Source organism: Pelophylax lessonae (assembly GCF_965119305.1).
Source record: "Pelophylax lessonae genome assembly, chromosome: 6".
Taxonomy (NCBI): Eukaryota; Metazoa; Chordata; class Amphibia; order Anura; family Ranidae; genus Pelophylax; species Pelophylax lessonae.
In genome coordinates this window covers 64,412,793-64,432,293 of record NC_138773.1, presented here as the reverse complement: position 1 = coordinate 64,432,293, position 19,501 = coordinate 64,412,793, and the positions used below count along the sequence as shown (strand labels likewise).

At 40.9% G+C, this 19,501-nt stretch overlaps 1 protein-coding gene across 1 annotated transcript in view; it reads right to left on the bottom strand.

The window, feature by feature from the left end:
• Positions 1–19,501, bottom strand: part of LOC309557847 (CUB domain-containing protein 2-like) — a 58,670-nt gene that overhangs the window by 11,261 nt on the left and 27,908 nt on the right. The gene's annotated exons all lie outside the window — the stretch shown is intronic.

Below are 19,501 nucleotides of genomic sequence, written 5' to 3'. Positions count from 1 at the left end.
ATCAGTTTTTCTAGTAAGGATTACAAGATACATGAGCTCATTTTCTTTTTTAAATGTTCCTTCAATATGACATTTATCAACATTACTCTATAATAATCTTGTGTTCTATTCATAGTGGCATGACCAAGAGGATTTTTTATTCATGGTACCTTATACCTGCCCAATGTGATTGATCCTTTGAATAGATCCTTGAATTCTGATGGGTGTGGATTTCTCCAGCAGGATAACAGAATTCACATTTAATTAAAACTAACAAGTTATTAGAGATCACAAAGAACAGCAGGGAAGACTTCTATAATTTTTTTTTTTTTAAAGCTATTTAGAAAAGTATTTTATCAGTCACCATTTACTTATTAATAGTCTTAGCATCCTGTTGGAGCTTCCTTCATTTTTTGATCCAACATACACCATTTTAGAATATTTAGTCAAAAGAGGAAAGTGACCCCTTGGTGGCCAGTGGTACATTGGGGAATTGTAGTAATACAAGAATGCTTCAAAAATTTGCTAACAGTAGCAATCTCCAACAATTCACACCAATGGATCTCTCTGCTGTAGGTTACACACGAGGCAGAAAGTAGCAACTGATAGGAGCAATAACATACAAATCCAGTGTTGTGTTTCCATGTGCAGTTATTATTACACGGTAGGCATGGTACAGATCAACTGTTCTTGGTAATGAGTTATTGTTGGAGATTTTAGTTATATACGCCTAAAATTCGCACAAAAAACTTGCACATGTACTCTATATTAGTTATTATTGTTACAGTCCCAATAAAACATTTGTGCAATCATGTACATTAAAGATCTGAATGAGTTTTATACATACCTGAAGAGAAGGCAAGGCCAGGCACATACAGCATATAGCCGCAAGAAGTATTAGGGTCTTCATTATCTCTATGCTGAAGATCTTGATCTGTAGAGGTTGCTTCAGTGAGGCTTTAGTCTGACCAAGAACCTTCCATTGACTCAGCCGGTGCTGCCCTATATATACCACTAGCCAGTCCTGCTTGGCACCCCTTCTATTATAATTTGATGATTTGTGTCTGGAGAAACTTGTTATACAACAATATGTCAGAATTGCTTTGTCCTACTGTTGCAAACACAAAACCAGCCCATTTTAGTGAACCTCATTGTGATGATAATGACAGTGAATTTTAATTAAACCCAAACAAAATGGGCAATATTATATATGCACGCAATATATATTCAACTACGCCTTCTGGATGAAGCTAAAGCACCATTTTATTAAACATTATAAAACATATTTTAAATACATATACTGTCTAAAAACCATACTTATTCCTTATAAGGATTGAACCCCCTTTTAACCACTTCAATACCTGGCACTTTCACCCCTTTCCTGCCCAGTCCAATTTTCAGCTTTCAGCACTGTCTCACTTTGATGGACAATTGCACGGTCATGCAACACTATATCCATATGAAATTTTTATCGTTTTTTCAAACAAATAGAGCTTTTGTTTGATGGTATTCACCACTGGGTTTTTTTATTTTTTTCTAAACAAACAAAAAAGGCCAAACATTTTGAAAACAAAAAACATTTTGCAAATCATTTATTTTTCTTCTTCACTGATGAGCACTGATAGGCTGCACTGATAGGCACTGTTTAAATGGCACTGATTGGCACTGAAGAGGTGGCACTGATGGGCACTGATAAGCAGCACTAATGAGCACTGATAGGTGGTACTGATGGGCACTGATAGGCAGCACTAATAGGCGGCACTGAGGGGCACTGATAGGCAACATTGATAGGCACTGATATGTGGCACTTTTGGGCTCTAATAGACAGCACCAGTGAGCACTGATAGGTGGTACTGATGGGCACTGATGAGGAGACACTGATAAGGTGACACTGATGGTCACTGATGAAATGGCACTGATGGGCACTGATGAGGTGGCACTGATAAGGTGGCACTGATGGGCACTGATAGGCGGCACTGATGTGCACTGATAGGCAGCACTAATAGGCGGCCCTGATAGGCCAACATTGATGGGCACTAATGGGCACTGACAGGCAGCACTGGATGGTACTGATATGTGGCACTGTTGGGCACTGATAGGCAGCACTGATGAGCACTGATATGTGGCACTGATAGGCAGCACAGATAGGCAGCACTGATGGGCACTGATGAGGAGGCACTGATGGGCACTGTTAAAATGGCACAGATAAGGTGACACTGATGGGCACTGATAGGTGGCACTGATAGGCACTGATAGGACGCACTACTGGGTACTGATAAGCAACACTAACAGGTGACACTGATGGGCACTGATAGGCGGCACTGACTGGCACTGATATGCGACACTGATGTGTACTGATTGGCTCTGATGGGGCTGCACCGTCGACCGTAAAGTCAGTTTCGAACGTCTAGGACCTGTAAGTAAGCCATGGGGACCATATTTTGTCAAAAAGGGGCTGGTTATCTTGTAGGACACTCGCAATTTTTTTTTATTCAGCATGATCCGTGTGAGTTTATGTTTCATTAATCCTGTGTCAATAACAGGACTTGTCCACACGGTCACAATAGCGATTTTAGCCTCATGGGAACATAAAGTATATTAAGGTTTGGGTGTGTCGCAGAACATTTTCAACTGTCTTATTCAGAAGGGCAATACTTGCATATTTTGTGATATTAACCATCGTAAATGAGAATATAAATGAATGAACCCTCATCAAAAAGCGACCAACCTTAGGGCACGTCCACCACACATGCATTAATGTGCCTATCTGGGCACAACCCCTGAAGCAGGAGGCCAAGGTGCCCAAATACATTTTCGACAGACGCGTGCATTTCATATCCTGCTTCAATCAAAGCAATAGTATGAATATCTTTATGAATTTGTGAGCTCCATTTACACCAGTCCTCCACCTCAGGAGCTATATCCAGATATATCCTTCTACCATGCCACCTGATAGGATAATCTAGTAGGAGGATTGATAAAAAATATTTATAGCATAGAGATGCCCCCCCCCCCCCTCAGAGCAGCATCCTGCATGCACCCGTTTTCGAACATTGTGTGTACTGTTAGGTCAGAGCTGTCTTTCCGTAGTGTGTTAAGAAAGTGATAAATTTGTTTTAAGTGGAAATTCTTAGTTGGGGGCATCTCCAAGCTTCCCGTGAAATGCAAAGGGGGACATATGCCTCTATGGTCAAGATACCACCTATGCGGTAAATATTAAATCATTTTTTATCAATTTTTTTTTCTTTTATTTACATTTTTTTTTTATTTCAGTGAGCCCTGTTAATGAACAAAAATGCATCATGTTCTATATCTTTAAAACCTGATCTGCAACTAGCTACCTAAAAATAAATTGGATTCCTATTGGAAATGCATGTTTTGTTGGGTAAAATGCAGGAGATATTAGACATATAAAACAGGTTCTTAATTATTAAAGAATAAATAACAGCAATCCATTGGGTGGCTGTATTTATGAGTTAAAGTGGAACTAACCCCTTAAAAAATTGGTAGCAATAGCAATTTTTTCCTTTCTTCACAGTATACACTCCTGGCCAGTCCCAATCATCTGGTAGATGCCAAGCATAGAGTCGGATGCTGGGATAATTTAACCCCAGCAAACGTGCACAAGGACGCCAGGCCAGAAGAAGCAGCGAAGAATGTGGCTGCAGTGGTGGATGTAGTGGTGATGGTGATTGAAAAGCTGTCAGTGATGGAAGAGGCAAACTCAGAGCAAAGACTATTATAATCTGCATTATGCTATGCATTCATTATGGTAAGAGCTGCTGGCCCTTGGCTACTCTACAATCTCAATTTAGTGATACAAACTCTTTATTGTATAACATCAAACACAGGACTGAACAAGTAGGTTTGTCTTCATGTTAATATACTGGTTTCTGTCCTTCGCATTCAATTGTAATTCTAATGCCATGGACAGAAAACACAGATTAGGTTTCACCTCCTGCTTTTTTTTAATTACATAAACAGAAACTACCATTTATACCTGAAAAAGCCAATAAAATCACTAGCCATTGTTAAAAAAAAAAAAAACAATTATAAACACTTGATGAGGTGTCTTTTCTTTTTCTTCCTAATGCTTTATCCTCTTCTCTCATTTTGTTTATCTTTTTTATTCCGATCTCATGGGTTTTTAGATATTACATCAATGTGTATCAATAGGCATTTTTTAATTTAGTTTGGTTTAGTTTAGTTTTTCGTTTTGGATGAATTAGGGGATAGTTAAAACTGCTGTTAAATATTTTTGTTCCCTGTGTACTGTTGGGGCAATTTGTCTTTTACCTAAGACACAACAGGTACCAAAACGAAACATCTCCAAAGAGAGATTGGATAGTTTGCACCATTAAAATATTTTCCTGCCCCCCTCTCCTGTTTTAATGACAACCCTAAAATGTAGGATTTCTCATCACTTTGTGTTTCATTGGCAGGACAAAGAGAAAAGATGAAAAACTGTCTGATTGTCTTATACCGGTACTATGAGGACTGAATGCTTTTTACAGTTTGGTGCACTATAAGCACCAGGTAAATGTGAGTGTTTTATATTTAGTGTTTAATAAACCGGTTGTTTTAAAAGATAAAGCACTATGTCCAGCTTTCTCTCTTTATGATTTGGGCGTATGGAGATAAGTGTCAGTGCCAGTTCACACATACAGTATCTCACAAAAGTGAGTACACCCCTCACATTTTTCTAAATATTTTATTATATCTTTTTATGTGACAACACTGAAGAAATGACACTTTGCTACAATGTAAACTAGTGAGTGTACAGCTTGTATAACAGTGTAAATTGTCTGTCCCCTCAAAATAACTCAACACACAGCCATTAATGTCTAAACTACTGGCAACAAAAGTGAGTACACCCCTAAGTTATAATGTCCAAATTGGGCCCAATGTGTCAGTATTTTGTGTGGCCACCATTATTTTCCAGCACTGCCTTAACCCTCTTGGGCATGGAGTTCACCAGAGGTTCACAGGTTGCTACTGGAGTCCTCTTCCACTCCTCTATGAGGACATCATCGAGCTGTTGGATATTAGAGACCTTGCGCTCCTTCACCTTCTGTTTGAGGATGGTCCACAGATGCTCAATAGGGTTTAGGTCTGGAGACATGCTTTGCCAGTCCATCACCTTTACCCTCACCCTCTTTAGCAAGGCAGTGGTCATCTTGGAGGTGTGTGTGGGGACGTTATCATGTTCGAATACTGCCCTGTGGCCTAGTCTCCGAAGGAAGGGGATCATGCTCTACCTTAGTATGTCACAGTACATGTTGGCATTCATGGTTCCCTCAATGAACTGAAGCTCCCCAGTGATGGCAGCACTCATGCAGCCCCAGACCATGACACTCCCACCACCATGCTGGAATGTAGGCAAGACACACTTGTCTTTGTACTCCTCACCTGGTTGCCACCACACACACTTGACACCATCTGAACCAAATAAGTTTATCTTGGCCTCATCAGACCACAGGACATGGTTCCAGTAATCAATGTCCTTAGTCTGCTTGTCTTCAGCAAACTGTTTGCTGGCTTCTTGTGCATCATCTTTAGAAGAGGTTTCCTTCTGGGACAACAGCCATGCAGACCAATTTTTATGCAGTGTGCGGCGTATGGTCTGAGCACTGACAGACTGACCCCCCACCCCTTCAACCTCTGCAGCAATGCTGGCAGCACTCATACGTTTATTTCCCAAAGACAACCTCTGGATATGACGCTGCGCATGTGCACTCAACTGCTTTGGTTAACCATGGCGAGGCCTGTTCTGAGTGGAACCTGTCCTGTTAAACCTCTGTATGGTCTTTGTCACATTGCTGCAGCTCGGTTTCAAGGTCTTGGCAATCTTCTTCTAGCCTAGTCCATCTTTATGAAGAGCAACAATTTTTTTTTTCAGATCCTCAGAGAGTTCTTTGCCATGAGGTGCCATGTTGAACTTTCAGTGACCAGTATGAGAGAGTGAGAGCAATAACACCAAATTTAACACACCTGATCCCCATTCACACCTAAGACCTTGTAACACTAACGAGTCCCATAACATCGGGGAGAGAAAATGGCTAATTGGGCCCAGTTTGGACATTTTCACTTAGGGGTGTACTCACTTTTGTTGCCAGCGGTTTAGACATTAATGGCTGTGCGTTGAGGTATTTTGAGGGGACAGCAAATTTACACTGTTATACAAGCTGTGCACTCACTACTTTACAATGTAGCAAAGTGTCATTTATTCAGTGTTTTCACATGAAAAGATATAATAAAATATTTAGAAAAATGTGAGGGTTGTACTCACTTTTGTGAGATACTGTATACGATGTCAGACATCGCATGTGATTCGCAGCGCACTGCTCTGAAAATCACATGCGAACTGCGTAATGCAAATTCAGCCATACAGATTGTATGGCTGAATTTGCATCGCATTCGGACCAAAGTCGCACAGGACCCTTTTTTTGGTCCGCAGCAGAATCGGATCGCATGGGTGTTCACACCTATGCGATCCGATTCATGTCTGAACTGACAGTTCGCAGTGCGATATACGAACTGATTTGGGGGTGTCCTTAACTTTGTATTGACACTCCCAGCGATTTGCATATGGCAGTGTGAACTGCCTGCAAGTCAGGTGCCATGCGGGATTCACAGGGTTCCCGCATCGCATATGTGTGAACCGCCACTAAGAGAAGGAGGATTCTAAATTCAAGATTGCCACCAAAGGAGTGAAACAGTATAAAACAGATCCCCAGAGAGGGACAAAAGGGCATATAGACCATTGGTTGGTCTTATTCCCCAGGAGAGGGCACATGGGATGAGGGGATTATCACTAATGTATGTGGATGATTGGAGCACATAGTGGTGAACACTAATTAAGGAAGCAGTCATTTGTATATTTGAACATAAGCCTGTTTTTTATGAAATATTGAGCATATGCAAGCAAATTCATACCAAAGGACACTTTATGGACTGATGCATTGTTTGTTTTGTTTTGTTAATGTTCTATATGGTTTGATATGATATGCTGATTCTGAAAAATACTATGCAAACAGATTTAAAGGGATATTAGCACATTAGCATTTGGGAGCTCGGCACTACTTTTTAATAACATTTTGCACAATGATACACGTTTACAGAGTGTGTATAGGTGTGAGCGATCCGCTTTGTAAGTTTTTAGTTTTGTAGTCTTATAGCACTCAATAGCACAACATGGCAGCATGCAAGTACACCCATTTTTAATTGCCATTTTTAACAAATATATATATTTTTCGCTTTGGATATACTTTCAGTCTTTCTTATTTTTAATCCACGGTGTTGCTGAAAAAGAAAAACAAAAACCGTTAAGTGTACAAAAAATGTACATGTGAACATACACTAAAAAGTGCACTTAAGGGTGTGCTTTTGTCCAACCCCCAAAGGCGTAGGGCCTTTCCCTGATCCCCTGAGGCGCAAGGCTCCTAACAGGGACATAGAGTATGACATGGTCCGCCTAGCAAAAAGGACCCCTCTCCTCATGGTCAGCCGAAGCCGACCACCGAGTACTAGGTCGAGGAGGAAGAGAGACCCTCCAGGTTCAGGGGAGAAAGGGACACACATGCTCCTCCTAGACTTCAGGGCAAGTCTGAGGACTCACGCCCTCCATCCTGTGAGAAAAACACACACGAAAGTGATAGGTGAAAAATGTGAGGATAAAAATACATAAATAAAGTGTTTGTGCAAAGTACAATGACTAGGCCCGAAGGCCTAGTAACAAAAATTGCCCTGGACTTAGCCAAATGGCCTAGCCCTAAAAGGCGAAGTGCACAAAAAAAGTTTTAAGTGCTGTGACCATGTGCCTTTTCACACCTTGGGGTCCCACACCCAAGTGTGACTACTCCCAGAGGACACAGACACAGTGGACTCTCTGCCTTCCCAGCCCATGGCCAGAAAAAGTAGATCCATTCAAACCAGAAGGAACTGGGCCCATCCAGTTTTCCCAGGGGAAACTGCCTGTGGATGTCCCGGTTTCTGTTCCACCTGGTACTAACCTTCAGGGTCCCCACCATCACCACCTATATGCCATACTATATAGCCAGCCATCCGAGCCCCCAGTTAGGCCAGAATGATGGCATAGCACCCCTGCTGGACACTAATAAGAACAGATACTACACCTGATCCTAGCCAAAAGGCCAAGAAGCGTTCTTATACATGTCTATTATTACAGGCAATTTAACCTGAATAGAACAAAATTGCAAAAAACCTTTGGCTCATGCCATATTCCATTAGTATATGGAGAGTAATCTGTCCCCAAATGTCTATTTTCTGATCTCTGTCTTTAAATTAAACAATGCTTCAGTAATGTTCATTGCTATTCTGATGGTATACTCAAATTCTTTTATCCTATTTTATGGTGCCTTTTCTACTGTGACCTTCGTTCTTGCTAAAATTCAGCAAAAATTATTTGTGAAATAGAAAATATAAAAATAGAGCTCATTACTAATGTCATATTTAGTCACATTTAAGCTATTATGTGCCCTATCAAGAGTCTCCAATTAAAATAAATCAGCATGGTGCCATCCTCCGTTTTCAGGGGCTGCATCCTTTTCCTATCTCAGGAAGGTCACAACCTGATGACATTCTCTGCTCTCTCTCAGCTCTAAAGAAGGAGAACAAGAATGCAAATGCACCTCCAATAATGTGCTACATTAATGCGGAAAGCAAAAATTGGAAGCTACTTAAATGAATATATAACCAGTAAAGAAAAGTAATCATGGTTTAGACCATTATGCACTCAATCCAGCTTGCTGACACCGAACATTTAAATTTTAAACTGTTTTCTTTATATAGATAAAAACCAGAGGTATTTGTTGCATACCCTTGCAAAAATACAAGAAGTTGCACTGTCACACTATGCATAGCTAGTTTATTCATTACTATATATGGTTACAAAATGCCCCATATATTTTAGAGATAGTTATTGCCATAGAGAACTCATGATAAATGGGACAAAACATTTCTCTTTAATCTAAATGTTGGAAACAGTTTTAGGTGTTTAGCGGTGGTTAGCTTAATGAGGTGCAAGAAAATATTTTTACTGTCTACATTAGCCCTTATCAAACCATTTTTCCACTGAGGAACCTTTAAAATATTAAACGTCTCGCTAATTTTTCACCAACATTTAATTATACATGATCAGTAAACTGTACAACGTTTTGAATACAATATTAAATAACGTGGTATACTTAAAATCTTTTTCTTTCAATCTTTTTTATTATTAAAGAAAAATAGAGTACAAGGTATTCATTGTAGAGGTCACATAGGATAAAGCCCTCATCACCACGAACATAGTGCAATAAACAACCAAGGTGTAGGCACTTTAACGGGCAAGTAAGTGTAAAACATTCCATCATTTTCAAAGTGACCCACAATGGAAGAACGGGAGGGGAGGGGGTTATCCCCGAAATGTAACCTAGGGCCTAACAAACATTTAGGCTGGGGACAAGCCCCTTCCCTAGAGCACATAGCCCAAAAATATATCAAACAAAAAGGAGTGAGGGGAAGGAATAAGGAAAGTAGTGAGTTAAGAGAGGGGCCCAATCAGACGATCAGACCATAGGCCCCAAAGGGGGGGGGGAGACAGGAAATTAGAAAAAAGAAAGGAGGAGAAGACAAGAGAAGAGACGAGAAGAGAAGAGACGAGAAGAGAAGAGACGAGAAGAGAAGAGAAGAGAAGAGAAGAGAAGAGAAGAGATGAGAAGAGAAGAGAAGAGAAGAGAAGAGAAGAGAAGAGAAGAGAAGAGAAGAGAAGAGAAGAGAAGAGAAGAAGAGGAGAAAACCCAGAGGCAGCTTCTGCTATATCAGTACAAACCAAGTGTACCTGAAAATAGTGCCTGGTAAAAGAGACAGGGAGAACCTACAGATCTATATTACCATAACTGGCCCATGGCTCCCATATCTTCCTGAATCAAGGCACAGAGTCATTAGGCTTGCTCACCAGGTGCTCATTGAGCATAATCTAGGAGATTTTGCACCTGAACATAGCAATGTGCACTGAGGGGGCGCTTCCAGGAATGAGCGATCGCCAGTTTGGCAGCTAAAAGCATAAAATAAATCAACCGTTGTGTGGAATGAGAGCTGTCAGGAACCTTTTCATTAGCAAGGGCTATATAAGGTAGTTGTGGCACTGGAGTTTCACTCACCTTTCTTATTATTACAAAAACTTTGTTCCAGAAGTCCCTGGGTTTAATGCATTCCCATCAAACGTGCAGCATAATACCTAGGCATTGACAGCTCCTAAAACATAGTGGTGAGGAGGTCGGAAATAGCTTTGCGATGCGAGCAGGAACCATATACAACCTTGTGATGACCGTAACGCTCGCTTTAACCAAAGAGACATTTAAAATCCCTTTAAATACAGAGTGGAAGGAAGACTGCCATTGATTCAATTCTCTTTCAGATCCTAGATCTGAGTCCCACACTTGCATATAAGGTCATTTAAGATTAGAGTTGAGCAGGAATCCATAGTTAATAGAAATCCCTCCTCTCTGTCCAGTATCCTGCGCACACTGGCTTTCATAAGGGGTCACATTAGGGTCCTGACATACCTCCGGGCCTAAAGAACAAAGGAAGTGGGAAATCTGAAAGAATCTAAAGGCTTCCGATGCTGGCATTTTTAGCTATGACTTACAATGTTCTAGTGTGAAAGGACTTTGTGGGGTAAGAAAGTGACCAATGTGAAATAGGCCTTTGTTGAGCCACTAGCCGAAAGCTTGGGCATCTCACCCTTGGGGGAAGCGTGGGTTATTGAAAATGTGAGCTAGTGGGGAAAAGGAGGAGACTAAATTAGAGTTGTGCCGGACTTTATCCCATACCGCCAGGTAGTTGAACAGTGTTGGGACTAAAAGGGGCGGTCTATCTCTACCTGGTTGCCACTTAGGAAAATCTATTGGAATTTTATTAGTCGCCATCCTCTCCATAGCTACCCATTCAGGTTTTTCTCACTTGCGCTACCTTGGTCCCTTAATGGTACCTTGGTCGCTTGATAGTACAACATAAGATGTGGCAGGCCAAGACCCCCCTTTCGTTTTGTGGGCAAAGAGGACTTGATTAGAGACTCTATGACTCTATGGCAGTGCTGTATCTTGGCCTAGGCCAACAAGGCCCAGGCCTAGGGCAGCACTTTGCAGGGGGGCAGCAAGAAAGCTGCACCCAGAACAAAAAAAAAGAAAACAGCCTCCTCCCGACTCCCACGCGAAAAGGGTCCCTGCCGACTTGCGCTACACTTTTAGTATAGTGCCAGTCTTATGGGGGGAATTGGGCCAGAGGGCAGGGTCCAGAAGGCAAATCAGTCTGGCACCCTCTTAAAGCTGTCATACTGCTACCTGCCGGTATGATAATACCGGTGGGTGGGGGCATTCGGATAGACCGCAGGCCGCCAACCACACTTAATACAATTGGCCCCACAGCTGCCAATGCTAATATGTGTGGCACTGCAGCCTAATGCTCCACCTACCCTCCTCCACCCCCAGGCATCATGTCAATAATATAATTTCATTTCTTTAAACATCCTTGTCCTTGAGCAAGCATATTGAATTGCATCATATACAAATAAGACTTTTAATAGTATATGATGGCGATAATATTTTGGACCTTTTCACCTCATATGTGCTATCGCAATATGTCACTGGGTTAGTAAGATTACTCCAATCTTATAAGATATTTGGACTTATGTTTGCTGCCACTGATTATTTCATTTAATGGCTATGGACTTCCTATTTATTATACAAATAAGTGAAATAATCCTTTAATTACAATCAGTGGCAGCAAACACAAGTCCAAATATCTTAGGCTGCACTAATGGGCACTTATAGGCTGATAGGCTGCCCTGGTGGCCACTGATGGTGCTTTACTGATGGGCACTGATGAGGCTACACTGATATGGTGCACTGATGAGGCTGCACTGATTGGCAGTAATGAGACGGCACTGATAAGGCTGCACTGATGGGCACTGATGAGGCTGAACTTATAGGAACTGATGAGGCTACGCTGATGGGAACTGATACACTGTGGTTGTGGTCTGTGGTTTACAGATGATAGGGCGGGTCATAAACAGGAAGGGCTGTGGCCTTACAGGAAGGGGAGGGTCATATTTAAATTAGGGGGTGCACATGTTTATTCAGGCCTAGGGCAGCACAAAACCTAAATACACCACTGCTCTATGGTAGGGATCGAAAATAGTACAATAATCATAGTAAATTCTGCCCAATCATGATAGACCATGTGTCATCCACCCACCCAAGTCATCCTTCAATTTTTTGAAGAGAGGAGGGTAACTCATTTTGTATAAGGTCACCAAAGAGGGCATTAAACTGACCCCTAAATAAGGGATAACACCAGATTTCCAGTGAATTGGGAACACTGCTTGGAGACGAGACACCAGCTCCAGAATAAGATTGATATTCATCGCTACCAATATATTGCCATTAACCCGCAGTTCTGAAATCTCCCCAAACAGATGCAAAAGTCTTAGTATATTAGGTAGGGAGATCAAGGGCTTACATGATAAACAAGAGCAAAGTGTCAGCAAACAGGGCACATTTATGAATTTGGTTCCCACACTGCACACCCTGCATGTTCAGGTCAGATTGTATCCCAATTGCTGGAGTTTCCTTTGGCCAAAGCAAAAACAACAGGTAAAAGTGGGCACCCTTGCCTTGTTCCGTGGGAAATAGAGATCAGGTCCAAATGGAAACCGTGGAGATGTACCTTCGCTATTGGGGATGAGTAAAGTGATCTTAGAATCCTAATGAAATTTTCACCGAAGCCTCAGGCCCCTAATAGTTCAAACATATGACCAAGAGACCAAAAGAAACGCCTTTTGGAGATCAATGGAAAGGAACATACCCTCTTGATGTGTGTCCCAAGACCACCCGAGTGCAGTGGCGAGATACTATTGATTTCTCAATGAATCTGGTCTGGGCCTTTTCTACCAGGGATAAATACCACCTGATCTTTATGAATATGGCCATTGATAAAGGCAGCTAGTCTATTGGCTAAGAATTTAGTCAGAAGCTTCAGATCGTTATTAATCAGTGAGATCGGTCTATATATTTCACCTTCTCCCGAATCTTTGCCCGGATATTACCGCTATATATATACCGAATTTAGGTTTTCTACCTAAAATCTTTTATACATATGGAAAATCATTTTTAACACCAAACTAATGCGTGTGCCAAAATATTTTAAGTAATAAAATAGACTTGAAATTAAATTACTATTATTAAAAATAATAATATTAATAATATTCTAATAATCATAATAATTAAAAAAATATACTGAAAATTGTGATATGCCTAATATCAGTGGCTTATATAGATATAACCTCTTATTTTGGTGGTTAGTTGAAAAATGCCCACTTGCACTGGTAGTCCATGTTGGTTGCAGATCAATTTTCCATTGCTCACTGCTCAAGGATCCTTTGGCAATCTCAGGAGGTACCCTAGAGTTCCATGGAACCGTGGTTGAGAAATGCTGGTCTACATTAAGATATTGCACATGACCACATGATGAAATTATAATTCCTATGTACAAATTTACTTTTGTTTTGTCTTCCTAAATTCTAAAATCTAAAAATTCTAAAATCTAAAAATCTAAACCCTGGGCAAAAATATCTTTCCTTCAACCATCTATGGTCTGCCTTAAGTTTTAATACTGGTGGAACAGCAACATTTTAATTAGTTTATTCCTTTCTTTGATGTCCATGTAGCTCCGCCTGGCAGCTTCTCCCTTTGGTGACCTAGCAGGGAAGATCTAGCAAAACAACCTAAAAGTTATCTTATTTGCATTAAAAAAGATAAAGAAGATGCAGACTAATGGACCAACTTCTAGTTATGAATGAAACAAGAAAAACAAGATCTGCTCTGTATCACAATAGAGAGGGAAAAAAGTCTTTCCAACTTAACCTGAAGGGTCAAAGGACTCCAAAAGCTGAGGAGGATCAATATAGAGGATACATGTGGAGAACAAAAGCAAATAGGTAGCCCAGTGATCAGAAGAAGAGGAGAAAGATCAGGAGCATGACGTTCTGCACAGAGCCTCAGTGAGCCACATGACAAAATTATAAATCACTTTAAAATAAAATCTAAATTTGTTCATTTGGACAAGGTTATCAACTATGTAAGTTTTCCATACTGTTATGGACCAGAACAGGAGACCTTTACACTGAGATGATTTAATGCTTTTTTGCAGCTACAGTCGGTCTGTCTAATTTACATGTCCTTCTGGGAAAATCATTAGGATATCTAGTTTTGGAAAGAGTGGAGAAAAACCAGAACTCCTGATGGGGTTTTACTGCTATCTGGGTCTCCATTAGAGAGATTTCCCTTCACTCCCTGTCCCGCTGACAAAGATTTCATCTTCTAAGAGACGAACAGATAAATAAATCCAACCTAGGATCTAGCCTTCCCCTATTTTACCAAAGAAAATCATTTTGTTTTCTGTCTGTGTAGCTGTTGTACAGTTCCCCTCACTTCCTGTCTGGTAAAACACTCCCAGCAGGACAGGAAGTAAGGGTTATTCTCTCGGGACCCTGGACTGCAATAAATCATGACAGGGGTTCAAAGCCTTCTAACCCTCCCTAATTTATCTAAAAACAAGAAATCTGGCTGGTCATACAATATAAAAGAAAACTTTACAAGGAGCAATATAGGGGTTGCAATTTTTTTTAACCATTTGCCGACCGCCTAACTGGGAATGTACGTCATGATTTTGACGTTAAATACTGGGATTATGGCAGCAGCTGCCATAACGTCAGCATTATTTTTTCCCTTAGGCATCTGGCTTTCAGATAAAGGTAATCCTGGCAGTGAGTTTGCCACAGGATCACTTTTGAAAACGACGGGAGAGATGCCCCGCCGCTTCCAAGTCATTTTGTAGATAACTGGGTGCCGTCAGTAAGCCCTGAATGGATCTCATGCAGGAAGCCAAGTGAGAGCAAGATAGCCCCCATTTGGCTTTATGCCTTTTTAGGACCAGAGCAACCTCCAACGTCACTTCCAGTTCTCGGGCTTAAAGGCATGATATCAAAGTGTCAAAAAATTTTTTTTCTTTTGCTTTTAAGGGCTAATGAAAGATCTGGGGTCTTTTTGATCCCAGATCTCTTAATAATGAAGACCTGTCATGCTTATTTCTATTACAGGGGATGTTTACATTACTTGTAATAGGAATAAAAGTGATCAAAAAAATAAAATAAAGGGACAGTGTAAAAATAAAAAGTATCTATACAGAAGCGATAGCATGGTTATGTCACGCCCATATATTTGATTACCTTTGACATTACATTTGACATGTGAGGTATCACTGTGATCGTTAGAGCGAGAGCAATAATTCTAGTGCAGGACCTCCTCTGTAACTCCAAACAGGTACCTGTACCAAATTTAAAACACCGACTATGGAGATTTTTAAGTACTGTAGTTTGTTGCCATTCCACGAGCGTGGGCAATTTGAAAGCATGACATGTTAGATATCTATTTACTTGGTGTAAAATTATCTTTCACATTTATACAAAAAAATTGGGATAACTTTACTGTTTTGTTTTATCTTTTTTTCATTAAAGTGTATTTTTTTTTTAATTGTGTTTGAAAGACCGCTGCGCAAATACAGTGTGATATAAAATATTGCAACGATCGCCATTTTATTGTCTAAGGTCTCTGCTAAAAAAATATATATATACAGTGCCTTGCGAAAGTATTCGGCCCCCTTGAACTTTGCAACCTTTTGCCACATTTCAGGCTTCAAACATAAAGATATAAAACTGTAATTTTTTTGAAGAATCAACAACAAGTGGGACACAATCATGAAGTGGAACGAAATTTATTGGATATTTCAAACTTTGTTAACAAATAAAAAACTGAAAAATTAGGCGTGCAAAATTATTCAGCCCCTTTACTTTCAGTGCAGCAAACTCTCTCCAGAAGTTCAGTGAGGATCTCTGAATGATCCAATGTTGAACTAAATGACTAATGATGATAAATAGAATCCACCTGTGTGTAATCAAGTCTCCGTATAAATGCACCTGCACTGTGATAGTCTCAGGGGTCCCTTTAAAGTGCAGAGAGCATCATGAAGAACAAGGAAAACACCAGGCAGGTCCGCGATACTGTTGTGGAGAAGTTTAAAGCCGGATTTGGATACAAAAAGATTTCCCAAGCTTTAAACATCCCAAGGAGCACTGTGCAAGCGATAATATTGAAATGGAAGGAGTATCAGACCACTGCAAATCTACGAAGACCTGGCCGTCCCTCTAAACTTTCAGCTCATACAAAGAGAAGACTGATCAGAGATGCAGCCAAGAGGCCCATGATCACTCTGGATGAACTGCAGAGATCTACAGCTGAGGTGGGAGTCTCTGTCAATAGGACAACAATCAGTCGTATACTGCACAAATCTGGCCTTTATGGAAGAGTGACAAGAAGAAAGCCATTTCTTAAAGATATCCATAAAAAGTGTAGTTTAAAGTTTGCCACAAGCCACCTGGGAGACACACCAAACATGTGGAAGAAGGTGCTTTGGTCAGATGAAACCAAAATCAAACTTTTTGGCAACAATGCAAAACGTTATGTTTGGCGTAAAAGCAACACAGCTCATCACCTTGAACACACACTCCTCCCACTGTCAAAAATAGTGGTGGCAGCATCATGGTTTGGGCCTGCTTTTCCTCAGCAGGGACAGGGAAGATGGTTAAAATTGATGGGAAGATGGATGGAGCCAAATACAGGACCATTCTGGAAGAAAACCTGATGGAGTCTGCAAAAGACCTGAGACTGGGACGGAGATTTGTCTTCCAACAAGACAATGATCCAAAGCAAAATCTACAATGGAATGGTTCACAAATAAACATATCCAGGTGTTAGAATGGCCAAGACAAAGTCCAGACCTGAATCCAATCGAGAATCTGTGGAAAGAACTGAAAACTGCTGTTCACAACCGCTCTCCATCCAACCTTACTGAGCTCGAGCTGTTTTGCAAGGAGGAATGGGCAAAAATTTCAGTCTCTCGATGTGCAAAACAGATAGAGACATACCCCAAGCGACTTACAGCTGTAATTGCAGCAAAAGGTGGCGCTACAAAGTATTAACTTAAGGGGGCTGAATAATTTTGCACTCCCAATTTTTTAGTTTTTTATTTGTTAAAAAAGTTTGAAATATCCAATAAATTTCGTTCCACTTCATGATTGTGTCCCACTTGTTGTTGATTCTTCACAAAAAATTACACTTTTATATCTTTATGTTTGAAGCCTGAAATGTGACAAAAGGTCGAAAAGTTCAAGGGGGCCGAATACTTCCGCAAGGCACTGTATACACAGTATCTCACAAAAGTGAGTACATTTTTGTAAATATTTTATTATATCTTTTCATGTGACAACACTGAAGAAATGACACTTTGCTACAATGTAAAGTAGTGAGTGTGCGGCTTGTATAACAGTGTAAATTTGCTGCCCCCTCAAAATAACTCAACACGCCAATAATGTCTAAACCGCTGGCAACAAAAGTGAGTACACATCTATATTAAAATGTCCAAATTGGGCCAAATTAGCCATTTTCCCGGTGTCATGTGACTCCTTAGTTACAAGGCCTCAGGTATGAATGGGGAGCAGGTGTGTAAATTTGGTGTTATCGCTCTCTCATACTGGTTACTGGAAGTTCAACATGGCACCTCTTGGCAAAGAACTCTCTGAGAATCTGAAAAAAAGAATTGTTGCGCTAAATAAAGATGGCCTAGGCTATAAGAAGATTGCCAAGACACTGAAACTGAGCTGCAGCACGGTGGCCAAGAACATACAGTGGTTTAACAGGACAGGTTCCACTCAGGCCTCGCCATGGTCGACCAAAGAAGTTGAGTGCACATGCTCACCGTCATATCCAGAGGTTGTCTTTGGGAAATAGACATGTGAGTACTGCCAGCATTGCTGCAGAGGTTGAAGGGGTGGGGGGGGTCATCCTGTCAGTGCTCAGATCATACGCCGCACACTGCATCAAATTAGTCTGCATGGCTGTCGTCCCAGAAGGGAGCCTCTTCTAAAGATGATGCCCAAGAAAGCCTGCAAACAGTTTGCTAAAGACAAGCAGACTAAGGACATGGATTACTGGAACAACGTCCTGTGGTCTGACAAGACCAAGAGGTTCATTAACCTCACAGATTTTGTTTTGTCTGCAGTACTGCCAATGCATGGCCCGATATACAGGTGTTGCTGTGCAAAGTTGAGTCTTTCCTATTAACTCAGCAATGCCTGGCTCTGCAGGTTGGATTACTGTTTATGCTTTAATACCTGGATTTGCTGGATTTGCTGTTTTTAACCTTTGCAAACCAGTGACCTAGTGAAGGTTATCCTGCCAGGGATTTTTGTCTGACGTATATTAACCCTTCCTTGTGCTGCTTATGATATAGTAATGCTTCAGTATTAATGACAGCTATGCTTTGTATGGATGCTATGCGTTTAATGCTTGCTTTTGGCTGCTAAACGTTGATGGCTGCGATATGTTAGCGCTGCTATGTGTTTTAGTACTTGCCGACTGCCTAACAACGATTTACGTTGGCAGTCAGCCCCTCACAGGCAAAGCGACGTAGGCGCTGGAGGCGCGCTCCCGCTCACTCACAGACCCCCCCTGCATGTGTGCCCAGCGGACCCGATGTCCGCCGGGCACTCGCGATTGTCCGTTACAGCGGGAGAAAGGCAGGCGGCTAATGTAAACACAGCCGCCTGTCATTCTCCCCTGTGTAAGAATTGAGATCATACGGTTCTGCTATGCAGGACCGTTGATCTCTGTTCTTACACCTTAAGCCACATCCAATCACAGTTAGAAACACGCCCCTAGGGACACACTTAACCCCTCCCTCTCAAAAAAGTTAACCCCTTCACTGCCAGTGTCATTTTTACAGTAACAGTGCATATGTATAGCACTGATTACTGTAGTAATGTCACTGGTAACCCCAAAAGTGTCAAAAATGTCAGTCAAGGGTCTTATCTGTCCGCCGCAATGTCACAGTCCCTCAAAAAAAATCGCAGTTTGCCGCCATTACTCGTTAAAAAAAAGATAACAAAAATGACAAAAATCTTTCCCTTAGTTAGTAAACGCAATAACTTTTGCGCAAACCAATCAAAATACGCTTATTGCAATTTTTGCAAACATATGTAGCATAAAACAAATTGGCCTAAAATGTTAAAAAATTTGATTTTTACATTTTTTCTTTTGGGAATTTCATATAAAAAAATGTGAAAAATATTGTTATTTTTGCAAAATTGTCGCTCTTTTTTTGTTTATAGCGCATGATCAAAAAATCGCACAGGTGATCAAATACCACCAAAAGAAAGTTCTGTTTGTGGGAAAAATAGGACGTCAAATTAGTTTCGGTACAGCATCGCACGACCACGCAATTGTCCGTTAAAGTCACGCAGTGCCGAATCGCAAAATAGGCCCTGGTCAGGAAGGGGGTAAAATCTTCCGGGGCTTAAGTGGTTAATGATTGTTATGCATTAACCTGTGTTATGTCTAAATGCTGG